Here is a 16,790-nt window from a genome sequence, read left to right as displayed (position 1 = left end):
AGGATTTTGTCATATATGTTTATCAGGAGTTCTGCCTTTAATTTTCTTTCTTTGTAACCTGACTCTGGAATTAAGATAATGTTGGCTTCGTAAAAAGAGTTTGAAAGTCTTCCTTCCTTTTGAATTTTTTTGGAATAGTTTAATAAGGATAGGTGTTATTTCTTCTTTGAATTTTTGGTAAAATTTCCCTGTGAAGCCAACTGGTTTAGGACTTTTGTTTGCTAGGGATTTTTGTTTGTTGTTTTTTTAAATTACTGTTTCTTTTTTTTTAATAGATTTTATTGATTTTTTACAGAGAGGAAGGGAGAGGGTTAGAGAGGTAGAAACATCGATGAGAGAGAAACATCGATCAGCTGCCTCCTGCACGCCCCCCACTGGGGATGTGCCCGCAGCCAAGGTACATGCCCTTGACCATAATCAAACCTGGGATCCTTTAGTCCGCAGGCTGAAGCTCCATCCACTGAGCCAAACCAGTTAGGGCTAAATTACTGTTTCAATTTCATTAGTTGTAATCAGTCTATTCAGATTTTCTGATTCTCCCTGATTTAGTTTTTGAAGATTGTATGTTTCTAGGAAGTTATCCATTTTGCCCAGGTTGTCCAATTTGTTGGCATATAATTGTTTATAATATTGTCTTACAATCCTTTGTGTTTCAGTGATGTCAGTTATTACTTGTCCTTTTTATTTCTGATTTTATTATTTGCGTCCACTTTCTTTTTTTCTTAGTGAGTCTTGTTAATGATTCATTAATCTGGTTTATCTTTTCAAAGAACCAGCTCTTGTTAATTTAAAAATATAGACTATTCCCCCAAATAAGAATAGTAATTAAAATAAAACTTTGAATAATAAAAATACAAAATAAATTAAAAATTATAGTTGCATTAGTCAGGGTTCTTCACTGAAACAGAACCAAGAGGCTACATGCATATATAGATATAGTTATAGGCATATATATATATATATATATATACACACACACACACACACACACACACACACACACACATTAGTCCCAGGATTGCCAAATGAATGTGGCAGGCTTGAAACACAGAAGAGCTGATGGTGTAAATTACAGTCCAAAAGCTGGCAGGCTGGAGACCCAGGAAGAGTCGATGCTTAGGTCCCAAGTGAGGAAAAGGCCAGTGTCTCAGCTGGAAAGCAGTTGGATATAAGAAATCCTCTCTTGAATGTGGGATGATCAGACTTTTCTCTATTCAAGCTTTCAACTGATTGGCTGAGGCACACAAATACTAGGGAGGGCAATCTTCTTTACTCAGTCTACCAATTTAAAGGTCAGTCTTGTCCAGAAACACCCTCAACAATGTTTCAAATCTCTTGGCTTCTTGAGAAAACAGATTTTAAATCTGTCACTAGCTTCAAAAGCAAGTAGTCAGCCTTTGGCCCCATTCCAGTATATAATGGAATAAATTCCAGACCTCTCCCAGGGTAATTCTTATTTGTAGTCCAGAGACATAAGGCTGCTATAGTTAGATGTCAATAAAATATCTTCATGCAGTGTAGCAAAGGACAGAGGAGCAAGTCTTGGTGTGTAAGCCAAATGGGCCAGCTATCTGTTGTCTGGCAACTGTCACAAAGAAACAGCAGAGAATAGAATTATAAAGCAAACTAAAGAAAGTATTGTCATACTTTTCAGAAGATTTTAAGAAAACCACAGAGTTGTGGTTATGTAGATAAAGTATAAATGATGAAAAAATGAGAAATTTGAATTAAAAATTTAGTGAAAACTTTTCTCAATCCAATTAATCCAAAATGTCCTTCTGTAATAAAATTGTAACTTCCATCATTTATCATTTCCATTGAATGAGGAGTCTGGTCTGATTAGCTCAACACATAATTTAGAATGTAAGTCTCTAAATTGAATTCTTCTATTATGTGGTTACTCAAGCCAGGTGTATGTTGAAGCAAGCAATAGCATGTAGAAAATAACAAGCATCATTACTTGAACTAATTTCTCCAGGGTATTTTATTCATGACTACATGGTTGAGGTAATGTTTATGATTGGTTGTGGTCAATTAAATTAACTAAATTTAATTCTTTTCTAATATGAACAATTTCATTCAGAATTAAAGTTTAAAACACTTTTACTATATTAATCTGTTGTATCAGGAAAATATGGATAAACCATCAACTTTCATTAACATAGAAAAGAAATGCTAGCCAGAAATGCCCAAATATATGTGCATTGCCTTATGGGATATTTATTCATTCAATCCCATAATCAGTTATGTACAAATGCATCATCATTCAAACGTATATTTTCCAGAGAAGATTTATGTTAACATTTTAAAAGTGAATATTAACAGAGAATTATCTTGGTGTAATACTAATGGTCACAAGGTCTTGTCAGTACCCCACTCTATAGGGCCTGACTGTTTGTAGGTGACTAGAATTGGTACTCACCCATTTCCAACAGTGTATATCATTGTGGAAGTGAGTCACACCTAGGGGTTTATACCAAAATATTAAACCTAAATAACAATAAAAAGAAATAAAACAAGTAATTGATTATAGAAAGCATAACAAATATGAAGGAATCCCTGGTGTCAAAAAGGCAAGTGATATTTCATTAATGGAAAACACAGACATTTGTGCAAAAAGAAATAGGATCAGAATTAAATTTCTATTTAAAATCTAGAGTTTAATATATGCTGGTAAACATTAAACATAAAAAATAAAGATATGTATACGATAAGAATATTTCCTATGGGAGTGACGAAGAATACAAATTTTGCAAAAAAAAAAAAAACTAAAAGAAACTATGGTCAAAGTACTAAAGGAAATTAGGAAAATAATTTATGAATAAAATAAGAATACCAATAAATAGGTATAAATTATGAGAAAGAACAAAATAGAAATTCAGTAGCTGAAAAGTACAATGATGGAAATAAAAAATTTACTAGAAAGTTTCAACAGACTTAAGCAGGCATAAAAAATAAATCAGTAAACTTGAAGATCAAACCATTGAATATAAGAAAAAACGTAGACAACCACAGGACCTGTGGGAAACCATTAATTATGCCAGCATATGTATAACGGCAGTGCCAAAGGAGCAAGGGGAAGACAAATACTGTTTAATTTAAAATATGTAATTTTATGTTATATGAATTTTACCTCAATAAGAATATTTTTAAACTTCTGTTTTCAAGGACACCTGGCCAATAGAAACTAATTTTGAGGAAAATAAAGACAACCCAAAACTTAGGAACTTTCTCTAAAATAATTGGCATGTAGTCATCAAAAATGCCAAGAATATGAAAGTCAAGGGAAAATGAAGCAAGTCATCCTAATTGAAGGAGACTAAAGAGACATGACAAACATGTATAGTGTACCATCTTGGACTGGAATCTGTGCAAGAAATGACATTATTAGAACAATACGTTTTTTTTTCTGAATGGAATCTGTGGATTATAATTTTAGTGTGTCAATGTTAATATCTTGATTATGATTGTGATATTGTAGTCATGCATCTTTTCTTTTAAAGGCATGGTAAAGTTTCTAAAGGTGATGGGCCATAATGTCAGAGAGAGAGAGAGAGAGAGAGAGAGAGGGAGAGAGAGAATGTTTTAAAATGCTAACAACAGAAAGTCTAGATGAAGGAAATAAAGGGTGCTATTTGTGTTTTTCTTTCCCTACCCCATTAAGTCATGTATTCCTGAATTCCAGCAATCAATATCTACTGATTTCTATAAACATGCCTGCCTTTGCAACTGTGTTCACTTTCTTGGTTTTAATTACTACCTTGATTTTAATGACTTATCTATCCATACATTCACTTTTGGAGATATTCTTTAGAATCCCACTTATCTAATTCTTTGAATTCAGAATCACTTCACATTTAACATTATTTATTCATTGATTGAACAAACATTTACTGAATTTCTAGTGGCATGTGTGATGTCAGATACAAAGGAGAGATTACTGAACTAGTCAGTTGGTGAGCCAAACTTGCACAAAGCTAACAGTTTTGTTATATTCTCTTCATGGCTTTCTTTGCTAATATATGCACCTTATAATGTCTTTCGAGGAATGTTGGAGTTACCCTTACATGCTTCCTCAACCGCTACATACATTTTATAACAAATTTTCATCAATTTTATTTCCTTATTATTTATGTATTTGCCTTGCCTTTCTTGCCACTGTTCTTTTCCCATCCCTGTGATTTCTGCCATAAACTCTCTATCTGAACTTTCTCCACAACCTATGAATGGCTTCTGTTACCTAGAATCTTGCCTAGCTTAAATCTTTTACATGCTGCAGCCAAACAATCTGTTTTAACTAAGGTTCAGTCATATTTATCTTCTAAAATAATGCATTAGGTCCATTTAATATAAAATAGTGTTTATAATGTTAGTTTAAGCAGAGAATGTTTTATGTTAACCTCTTTTATATTTTTCCACAAATATCACTTTCTTAATTATGCCTTCCTGACCACCCTTTCTAAATTTGAATACCTCGCACACATTTACTAACTTTTCTATCACTTAATTGCTTATCTTAGTTCTAATCACCTTGTTTAATTCTTGATAGTTTACTTATTTCTCTCTATTAACAACAGTCTTCCTCTCCTCAGAGTATAAGCTCCATGAAGACAGAGATTTTTCTCTGTTTTGATCATTGTTGAATTCCCCAGAGTTTAGAACAGTGGCTGGTAAATGATAAACAATAAATATTTGTTAATTAAATGAATGAGTGAATTTTAAGAAAACTTTAAATATAAAACTCTTAAAGAAAAAAAATTTTGAAAAAAGAGCAGGGAAGAAGCAAGGGCGGTGAATAGTCTATCTGCAACCCTTAAATTTATCGACTTTTTGTTTTCTCAAAGGGACCTTAAAGCTACTTTCAGAGTTTATTAGTATGAGACCTAAGTGCCTGGTCTACATCTCAAAAGCTATCCTTTTTTTCTCCATACTCTTAATGTCTATGAATGTAGAGCTTCGTATATTTTCCTGCACAGCCAGGATGCTCTATGTTCCATATATTGGCCCATTCCAAGCCTGTACTCCCTTTCCAAATATATTAATTTTTAATTTATTTTTATTGACTTCATAGAGAAAGGGAGAAGGAGAGATAGAAACATCAATGATAAGAGAGAACCATTGATAGGCTGCCTCCTGCATTCCCCCTACTGGGGATCAAGCCTGAAACCCGGCCATGTGCCCCGACCAGGAATCAAACAGTGACCTCCTGCTTCATAGGTCAATGCTCAACCACTGAGCCATGCCAGCTGGGCCAAATATATCACTTTTATTCTTTTTTTTTTTTTCAAGTTCCATGTCTAGGTCATCCCAAAATTGTCTGTACTCCATAATATACTATGTTATCTATTTCTATGATAATGCCACTGATAATGTTAATCTTGATATCATAGCACTTAAAATATTATATTGAATTTTTGTTTTAATTACATAGTATTATAGTCAAAGTGAGGCCTAATTAATGACTTGACATTTCATAGGTAGTAAATATTTTTTCAACAAATCTGAGTCAATTGGCTTTTACAGTATATAAAATAGTATATTGAGTGTAAGTGAAGTATCAATATTATATTGTAGTTTCTCAAAAGTTTAAAGGTTTGGACTAGAAGTATTGTTAGGCATCTGTTGATGGAAAGATCTATTCTTTCTATGTTTTTCATCTTCTCCAGGTTGAGAATGGGTGATGAGTAAACACTGAAATCATTGGAAATGTACTTTGTGGAAAGCACTGCTAGGCACTAGATATATGTTATCTTAGTCAATACTCTTTAAAAGCCAATATTTTTACATATTTCCAAAAAAATGTGATATTCTAAGATATTAAATATTTTTCCCAAGGTCGTGCAACTAGTACAGATCAGAGCTGGAATTTTGATCCAAATTTATCACATTTCAAAGCTAGTAACATTTTCACTCTTCTAAAAAATGCCCCTCTAAGAATAACAATAACAGTGATAAGCTTAAGCTAAATGAATATCTACTTAACATGATTGTTTCATTTACTCTTCATAAAAATCTTGTGAAATAGAATAATCTTGCATCAGCATCATCTCCATTCTAAGGATGAGAAACTGAGGCAAAGACATTAAATACTTTGCACTGAAGAACTGGAATATAATCTCATTTGCTTTGACACCCCAAACATGTACTCTTATAAATATGTACATAAACAATGAACTTTAGTCTTTTTGAGAAAGCAATTTGTAGGTCCAGAAATAAATGCCAAATTGTTTGATTCAGATAAAACCAAATTTCAGTAAATGGGAGATCAAAGTATTTGTTTTAATCCTCACCAGATGATATGTTTTTGTTGATATTTTTTTTTGTTTGTATCAAAACAAACAAAAGAGAGAGGAAGGTAGAGAGAGCTAGAACTATCAACCTGAGAGAGAAACATTGATTGGTTGTCTCCCTTATATGCCTCTACCAGGGATGGAACCTGCAACCTCAGTATACTCCCTGTCAGGGAATCGAGCCCACAACCATTTGGTATACTGGACCATGCTCCAACCGACTGAGCCACCTGGACAGAACAAGGTATTTTATAATAACAATAAACAATAATATCTAACAAGAGTGGCAAAGATTTTGCAATAAATCAAATAAGAAAATAGTTTAATAGCACCTATTTTCTAACATAATTTCTAATTATGTAATTTAATGTTATTTTTATTGAATATAGACACAAGGAAGGCAGAGACTGTTTTGTTCCCCAATATTTTCCAGTAGTAAAGAACGATGATACCTGAAACATAGTAGAAACTCTAGATATTTTCTGATTGTATAATAATGGTAGTAGGTATTACAATGTAACTGGAAATGAGTTAAAGTTTTATCCTTCTACCTATAATGGTATTTGCATAAGAGCTAGATTTAAAGGTAAAATTATAACCAGAAAGGAATATTCCATATAAAAAAAGTTAGACCAAGAAAGAAATTTTAGGAAGGGTAGGAGGGCATCTGATGATCACAAAAGCAAGAGCATTATTAGTTTTAAACTTGTAGCCTAGGCTTGAGAAATTGCAAAAATTACTTTGAGTAAAATAAACAAGTTGAAAGATCAAACTTACCCTGTAACTTCTATATTTATATGCATCTGAGCATAAAATATTAGATAAATATGTATAATGTTTATATACATATGTAGCATGTATACTAGTATGTATAATGTAAGTCATATATAAATATATTATTATTTATCAGATAATATATTAAATTATTAATAAAACTAGAGGCCTGGTACACAAAAATTTGTGCACTCGGGGGTAAGGGGAAGATCCCTCAGCCTGGCCTGTGCCCTCTCACAGTCTGGAACCCCTCGGGGGATGACCATCTGCTGGCTGAGGCCTGCTCCCCAGGGGATTAGGCCTAAGCTGGCAATCAGACATCCCTCTGGCAGCCATCGGGGGATGTCCACTTGCCAGCGGGGAGCAGACCTAAGCTGCAGTCGGACATCCTTAGCGCTGCTGAGGAGACAGAAGAGGCTCCCACCACCACCGCTGTATTGGCAGCTATAAGCCTGACTTGTGGCTGAGCAGAGCTCCTCCATGTGGGAGCTGACTGACCAACAGAGGGCAGCTCCTGCATTGAGCGTCTACCCCCTGGTGGTCAGTGTGTGTCATAGTGACCAGTCATTCCCAGTCTTTCTGCTGTTAGGGTCAGTTTGAATATTACCCTTTTACTATATAGGATACAGGCCTGGTGCACAGGTGGGGGGCTGGTTTGCCCTGAAGGGTGTCCCGGATCAGGGTGGGGGTCCCGCTTGGGTGCCTGGCCAGCCTGGGTGAGGGGCTAATGGCTGATTCCAGGCTGGCCACACCCCCTTCAGGGTGGGGGTCCCCACTGGGGTGCCTGGCCAACCTGGATGAGGGGCTGATGGCTGTTTTCAGGCTGCCCGTACCCCATTTAGGGTGGGGGTCCCCACAGGGGTGCTTGGCCAGTCTGGATGAGGGGCTGAGGGCTGTTTTCAGGCTGCCTGCACCCCCTTTAGGGTGGGGGTCCCCACTGGGGTTCCTGGACAGCCTGGATGAGGGGCTGAGGGCTGTTTTCAGGCTGCCCAAACCCCCTTCAGGGTGGGGGTTCCCACTGGGGTGCCTGGCCAGCCTGGATGAGGGGCTGAGGGCTGTTTTCAGGTGGGCCAAGCCTGCAACTGAAGCTCCCAGTCTCTCCTTTTTTTCTTTTTTTTATTATTCTGGGATTTATTTACCTTCTTTAATTGAAACTTTGTTGTGGTTCCAGCTCTGAAGCCGGATGGCTGAAAGCAGGTATCTGGGGTTTGTTTAGCTTCTATAATTGCAACATTGTTGCTTAGAGTGCAGCTCAGAGCTCAGCCGCGGCAGGCAGGGAACCTTGACTTCCTCCATCACTGAAGCAAGCAAGCCTCATGTTTGCTTCAGCTGCCTGGCTGCTGGCCACCATCTTGGTTGACAGTTAATTTGCATATCACCCTGATTAGCCAGTGGGAAGCGTAGCAGAGGTATGATTAATTACCATGTTTGTCTATTATTAGATAGGATGAAAGGATGTAAGCCTAGAAAACTTCTCATTAAACATCTCTGAATATAGGTGACAAAGTAACAACTATTATGAACAATTGTATGGCAACAAATAGGACAACCTAGAAGAAATGAGTAAATTACTAGAAACATACAACTTACCAGGACTAAATCATGAAGAAATAGAAATCTGAACAGATTGATTACTGGAAAGGAGAGTGAATCATTATTAAAAAATAAAAGCCTTCACAAAAACATATCTTAGCTATTTAAACCCACATATAGTATGTGGTCAAGTGAAAATCCGAACTCAGAGTTTGCATGATGCACTGGTACTCAGGAGAGCTACCTAAAACTAAAATCAATTCATTTAATTCCACAAAAAGCCTCTCTCTCAATTTGCTAAACTACAAGAAAACAAAGAAAGACAACCAGCTTTAAAAGTTCTTAACGTTTTTTATCAAGTAGTACACAAAGGCTTATACAACCTGGCCAACAATGATTCCCACAAAATGCGTGCATGAATTTTCAATTTAACCATTACATTATATGAATATAGTACAACGTCTTGCACTATGTTTCTTCTAAAAGATCTAAACAAAATACAATTTTTGTCAACCAAGAGAGGTTGACATAATTTACTATATATTTTAATAAAATAACACAGATAAAATACTTTAAGGGTAACCATTTTATGGATTTTGTTATGAGTTCTCAATTATCAAAGATGCATTTTCCAGTAGAATTTAGAATATAGTCTACTACAAAATGAACACTCAAAAACATGAAAAAATAGTAAATATTAATGAATATTTGTTGAATTATTTGCTTCTCAGAAGACAGCATGCACAGTTCCTTTTTTCTTAATTATCTACCTACTCTCCAAGAGAGAATATATACAAGCAATTTTTATACAATTATAAAATGACCCTACCAAAATCTGGTTCTTCATAAAGAACAATAAAATTGGTAAGTCTCTGTCCATATTAGAACAAAAATAAGGAAAATACAAATTATCATTCCAGGAATAGGAAAGGTGATTTATTGTGTATTCTACATAATAACAGGATGATAAGTAAAACTATGCCTATAAATTAAATTAGATAGGTTAAATGAACAAATGCTTTACAATACAAACATCAAAACTTACTCTTAAAAGCATGTATAATAAAACTGTAAAATATTGTTGAAAAATTTAAAGATGATCTATGTGAATAAATATATATACCTTGATCTTGGATATGGAGACTCAGTATTATTAAGATGTCATTTCTTCCCAAATTGATCTGTTGATTCAATGTATTACCAACCAAAATAACAATCTACTTATTTATAAAATTTGACAAGCTGATACCAAAGCCCATATGAAAATAAAATTGACCTAAATTAGTCAAAAACAACTTTGATAAGGAACAGCAAAGTTGGAGAGCTAAGAGTTATCAAGGTGGTGTTAACAGACTTATTATAATGGCCAATAGTAACATAACAGACCAGGCCAGGCTTTGGCAAGAAGGTGGAGGAGTTAGACCTCTCATACCCTTGTGGGAATATAAAATATTACACGCAGTTTGGAATCCAGTTCTGAAAATGTTAAACATACACCTATTTCATAATCTCACCATCCTCCTAGGTATTTACTTGAGAGAAATAAAAATATATATTCATACAAATAGCCAAGCATGAGTGTTCATAGCAGCTTTATATAATATCCAAAAACAAAATCTAACTGCAAAAATCGGTAGCTCTTCTATTATCCTTCTCTTATCTGTCTTCTAAATACAATTCCTTTTCACTTTTGAAAGGAATTCTAGAAGCCAGAGAATTTAGGATATGCCATTTTTTCCTTTTACAACTATGGTTTTATATGCTTACTATTCTACATTAATATAGCTTGACTTTTATGTCCCTTCTTTTAATTTTTTTATGGCTGGAAAAATACAGTAATTTAGGAAATTGCCTTCAGTTTTTCAAAATACAGTAAAAATATATTTATATATAACTCTGTTTCCATTTTGCCATCCTACTTAGTGCCCCTGCACTTTCCTCCTTCAGTGTTTCCTGTATCCCAGAAGATACTGTTCATTTGTGGGAAGTGAGTGAAATAGTACTCTAGTGCTTCTAGGTATTCTTAACAAAAATTACCTTTTAAGCTTCTCTTCATATCTCTTAGCAGTTGTTGAGTTTTTCCACCACTTTTTAGTACAGTATAATTGCACACTGTTATGTTAAAGGGCATTACATATTTGAAGGGTAAATGCTGAAATGGAATGTGTGACTGATAATGTAACTTTAGAATAACAGCATGAATTTTACCATACAAGCTATGCCTGCAATCAACTTTCAAATAAATTGCGAGAAAAGAGAAATGGCAAGGATCTATTTTGATTGCTGTAGCTTCTCCCAATAATGTTGGTGTTTATTATACAAAATCATACATTTAGCAAGTAAGATGTCCATATTTGTAGGTCCAAACAGTAATTTTAGGATTCATAACATGACTTGTTCTGATTTCTGCTGGTTAGGAGCCTTAGAGGTCTTCTTACAGAAAAGATAAAGGAAGCTGCGAAGTAGAGGTTGGGAAAAGAATTAGGTGTAATATTATATACCTCTATACTTAATACTTAAAATTTATATGCATATGTAAATTTATTTTTAAGCACAATTAAAAATCATAAAATTACAGCTAGTGGAAAATCATTAAAATAAATTTACAGTTGATGCCAGACACTATTGATAAGTCCAGAAAAGTAATTATCCAAAATTTCCTTTTCTCTTTGCTATGCTTCTTTGCCTCTCTCTCTCTCTCTCTCTCTCTCTCTCTCTCTCTCTCTCTCTCTCTCTCTCTCTCTCTCTCTCTCTCTCCCCCTCTCCCTCAAATGCCTGAACATATATAGTGAACTTGTCTTTGATCACAAATTCTGATCTCAAACTCTGAAAATCTATATGTTTTCTCTTTGAATTAAATCTAAATTTTGACTGATCCAAGTGAGCTGAACAAAAGTTACCAAAGTAACCTCTGTTATTCTGAATTCAACCACTGGATGTTATAAAATCACAACTCAGACATAATTCCAGAGTAATGGAGCTACTATAATAGTGCTGATTTAATGTGAATTTCAAAGCAGACTGTCAGAGGGCCTCCTCATTCCAGCGTTTAATATTTTTATGGAAGCAATCAAATAGAAAAACAGGCTTATTAACCACTATATTCTGTATCCTGTTTTATGTGTTCTAGGCAGCATATGAAATGAGGTCCAGTATAATAAAATGTACTGATTTAACTAATACGTCATTTCTTTCAAAACTATAATACTTTTCAGTTGCCATGTTTTTTGACATTTCTCACAGGATGCATAAAATATAAACACTTTTATAGAAAAAAAAATCTCCTTAATTTATTAATTGTGTGATATTGTCATTTACTGGTCACTGACTATGGCAGCATACAGGTTAAATAATTTTCAGTTAAGATAAGCAAAAATAAAAATCTAAATGTAAAGCAAACATTTCACACATAGGGCATATTAATTTTAAATGATTTGAAGAAAATTACCTAGTACTATTATCTGTTTCTTTCCAGATGGAATATGTATTTTCCCCCAATGCTCTTCCCTATGTATTTAAAAGACATATCCTGAGCTCTTAGTATTCACAATATGCCATACTATGTATTTGGGAAACTTGAATATGTATTTTCAACAATTTTTCTTTCAGTTGTGTTTTTATATCATCAAACTTCACTTTGCATGCATGTGTCATAATTGCTTCACATGCATTATCAATGAAAGATTTCTAAAGATTTTGATATTTTCTAAAGTATACTGGTAATATTAACTAGGATTCTGGTGGCTAATATCAGAAGTTCAAGCAGAATAAAATAATTCACAAAAGGGGAGAAGTTATATAACTCATCCAGTTTAAAAAATGGTCAAGTAGAAATAGCTGAAGTTGAGGAAAGCTAAGATGAAATATATAAATTTTCCTTAAACTATTTTTTTTCTTCTCTGTATATGTTGTTCTCTAAGTTTTGTACTCTCTAAATGCAAAGAGGCTATATTCACCTAATAGGTAATAGGCCTGCCAATAAATCCACCATTTTAATCTTAAACCTTCACCTACCATTTAAAGATTGATATAAATTTGTTTGCCCATAAGATAATTTCTGCAGAGAAATACATCTCTCAAGTCCTTCACTTTTGAAGTTTTTATTGTAGGTAAGGATTTCCAGAATTAGTTATTTTGATACCCAAAATAAAGAGGTGAACTATTTTCATCTTTTTATCTTATCCACTTTTATTCTGTTGGCTTGTCTACACAGTTTGACATGGGCATTTAATCTGAAGATGTCCAACACAACCCCAGGTATCATTTCTCAGTCAACAATATCAAACTGAAAGACCATTTCTTATCATGCATGTCTTTCAATCAGGAAGGAAATTATTTCCAGAAACTTCTGTAGGGCTCCACATCAGGTCTAGTTGGATAGTAAATTTAGTTGCATTCCCAAATCCTACCTACAAAAGCAATCAATTGAAATGTTTTTCATTCCTAGTCCTCTGTGTTTAGAAGCAGGTTCTGGTAGTGAGCAATAAGGAGGTGGAATATCTTTGAAGAGGGACCGATATCTGCTAACTCTTTCAGTTCCAGATTTTAAGAAGAGAGAGCATTCCTTTTGCACACTTTGACTGTTGGCCAGAGATGTACAGTTTTAGAGCACTGTAGCTCTCTGGGGTTGCATTGGCTGCAGTGTCCAGAACTGCCTGTCCTGCTAGACTGGTAACACCATCAATCTCTCCTGCAGTTACCCCCTTGACTTTTCATTGCACCCTTCTTTTTAGATATACAATTTAAAAACTACACCCCTCCAAAGAATATGTCTGAGTTATATTATTTTAAATATATAACATTAAAATTAGAATACTTTTAACTCCCGCTCTAAGAGAAAACAGCTCAAAGTCACAAATCACAACTACATCCCCTTCCAGATTCAGTACCTCTGGTACTCTCAGTCTCTGAATGGGGCTTTAAAAAGAAGTTTTATTTTTTTTAGAGCAGTTTTGGGTTCACAGTAAAATTTTACTTTATTAAGAAGACTTCCCATATTAGTCCCTAATCTCCCCAACTTTATACCCATTTCTTTTCTAAACTGCATGTCCTGAAGATTTCAAGCTCTAATAGCATATGCAAAGGCAAAGATTATATATATATATATATATATATATATATATATATATATATATATATATATATATATATATATATATATATAATCTCCATCCTATTCTGCTTCTCTGATTCAAACCTGTGGTATATAGATAAGTAGATGAATAGAAATATACACAATTATAATTTTACTTGTAATATTTAACACTGTTCTCAGCAATTTGTAGAATAAATAGAAAATCAGTAAGGCTATAGAATATTTGATCCGCACTACCAACCAACTTGACCAAATAACAGTAGAACATATGTGGTTTTCAAGGGCACATGACATATTCATCAAGAAATAGATTGGGCCATAAAACAAGTCTCAATAAAATTTTAAAAAATAAAATGAGTGTCAAAAATCTCTAAATATTTGGGCACTGATATCCATGCACAAGAGAAATTATATATTTTTGTAGATTGTGAAAAGCTGATTCTAATATTAACATGGAAATGCAAAAAGCTTAAAATGGACAAAGAAAAATGTTTATAAAGTACAAATTTGAAATACTCAAATGACAAAAAAGGATGGGCAACATCAAATGTTGATAAGGAAGTAAAGCAAGGAGACTCAACGTTGTCAGTCAAAAGATACAATCACTGTAATAGATCTGGAAGTTTGTTATAGAGCTATTTGTGAACCTACCCTTTGGATCAGAAATTTCCACCCTATCTAATAATAGACAAACATGGTAATTAACCATACTTCTGCTATGCTTCCCATTGGCTAATCAGCAGGATATGCAAATTAACGCCAACAAAGATGGCGGCTGGCAGCCAGGCAGCTGAAGCGAACATGTGGCTTACTTGCTTCCCCACCTGCCTCAGGCTGCTCTAAGCTACACTCTAAGCAACAAAGTTGCAATTATAGAAGCTAAACAAGCTCCAGATACCTGCTTTCAGCCAGCTTTGGCTTCAGAGCTTAGAGCAGCAGTGATGGTAACAATGTTTCAATTATAGAAGCTAAACAAACCGAGATACCTGCTTTTAGCCAGCCATGCCTCAGAGCTGGAGCTGGCTCTCAGCTCCAGTGACAGCTATAGAAGTTAAATAAATCCAAGAATTTTTTTTTAAAAAAGAAAAAAAGGAGAGGCTGGGAGTTTCAGTCGCCCGCCAGCCTGAAAACGGCCCTCAGGACCTCACCCAGACTGGCCTGGCAGCCCAGTGGGGACCCCCACCCTGAAGGGGGTGTGACCAGCTGCAAACAGCCATCAGCCCCACATCCAGGCTGGCCAGGCACCCCAGCGGGACCCCCACCCTGATCCGGGACACCCTTCAGGGCAAACCAACCGGCCCCCACCCGTGCACCAGGTCTCTATCCTATATAGTAAAAGGGTAATATGCAAACTGACCCTAACAGCAGAAAGACTGGGAATGACTGGTCACTATGACACACATTGACCACTTGGGGGCAGAAGCTCAATGCAGGAGCTGCCCCCTGGTGGTCAATGCACTCTCACAGGGGGGAGCTCTGCTCAGCCACAAGCCAGGCTGATGGCTGCCAGTACAGCGGTGGTGGTGAGAGCCCCTCCTGCCTCCTCAGCAGTGCTAAGGTCTGCTCCCCGCTGGCAAGTGGGCATCCCCCGAGGGCTGCCAGGCTGCCAAAGGGACGTCTGATTGCCATCTTAGGCCCAATCCCCCGGGGGGAGCAGGCCTAAGCCAGCAAGTGGTCATCCCCCGAGGGGTCCCAGACTGCAAGAGGGCACAGGCTGGGCTGAGGGACCCCTCTCACCAAGTGCACAAATTTTTGTGCACTGGGCCTCTAGTCTATATATATAAAAGCCTAAGTGACTGGTCGAGCAGTTGCTATGATGCTCACTGACCACCAGGGGACAGACACTCAACGAAGGAGCTGCCCCCTGGTGGTCAGTGCACTACTACAGCAGGAGCACCGCTCAGCTGAGCTACAGGTGCCAGACGCTGGGCTCATGGCTGGTGAGTGCAGCTGTAGCAGCAAGAGCCTCTCTCATGTACACTCCCCCTGCGTGCCCCTCCCCCATCCAGACTGGAACCAGGATCGGGACCAGCATCTGGACTGCCTGGGCGCAAGCCCGCAGCCACTTCTTGGTCATGAGAATGCCAATATCACCCTAGGATGGGCATGTGGAGACCACAGCAGAGCAGCAACAAGCCTACCGAGAGGAGGTGGTGACAGGCACAGTGGATGAGTGGGAGTGGCGTGGCGCTGGCCCAGGCTCAGCTCCGCCCTAACTGCCTGCTGCTTCACGCACTACTATATCCCTCGGGGGATGTTGGACTGCAGGTTTCGGCCTGATCCCTGCAGGCCACTCTGAGGCTCCCCACCAGTGCACAAATCTGTACACCGGACCACTAGTTTTATATAATTGTACTAGAGAAATAAAAAACATGTCCACAAAAGAAAATGTGCAATAATCTTTACTAATAAAAGGGTAATATACTAATTAGACTGGATAGACTGGTCATCTTCCGGATGTCCTACTGGACATCCTTCCAGACAAAGCTGCAGTGGCTAAAAGGGCCAAGGAGGGCTGGCAGCTGCAGTGGCTGCGAGGGTCGAGGAGGGCCGGCGGTCAGCACTGGCAGCACCAGTGGGGTGATGGGGGCAGCACCTTCTCCTGATCGGTCCAGTCGCCTCCTGCAGAGGGAGGCCAGACTGCAGCTTAGGCCCGCTCCCCATAGGGAGCGGGACTAAGCCGTCAGTAGGACATCCCCTGAGGGCTCCTGGACTGTGAGAGGAGGCAGGCCAGGCTGAGGGACACCCCAGTGCATGAATTTTGTACACCGTGCCTCTGGTATTTTATAATAATCCAAACTGGAAACAGGCCACATGCCTTTAGGAGAAATATGGCTGTGGTATATCCATAAACTGTACTATGACTATTCAGTAATGAAAAGGAATGAACTGCTGATACATACAACATGGATAAATATCAAAACACTAGTGGCCCAGTGTATAAAATTTGTGCATGGGTAGGGTCCCTAAACCTGGCTGGTGATCAGGGCTGGCCGTGGCCTCACTTCCTTGGCTGCCAGCTGCCTGCCAGAGCCTTCCCTCATTCTGCACCACCCCCTGGTTGTCAGCGCATGTCATAGGGAGCGATTGGTCTGCTG

Source organism: Myotis daubentonii, chromosome 6 (assembly GCF_963259705.1).
Source record: "Myotis daubentonii chromosome 6, mMyoDau2.1, whole genome shotgun sequence".
In the NCBI taxonomy this organism is placed as follows: Eukaryota; Metazoa; Chordata; class Mammalia; order Chiroptera; family Vespertilionidae; genus Myotis; species Myotis daubentonii.
Note: the sequence above shows the minus strand (reverse complement) of the source record.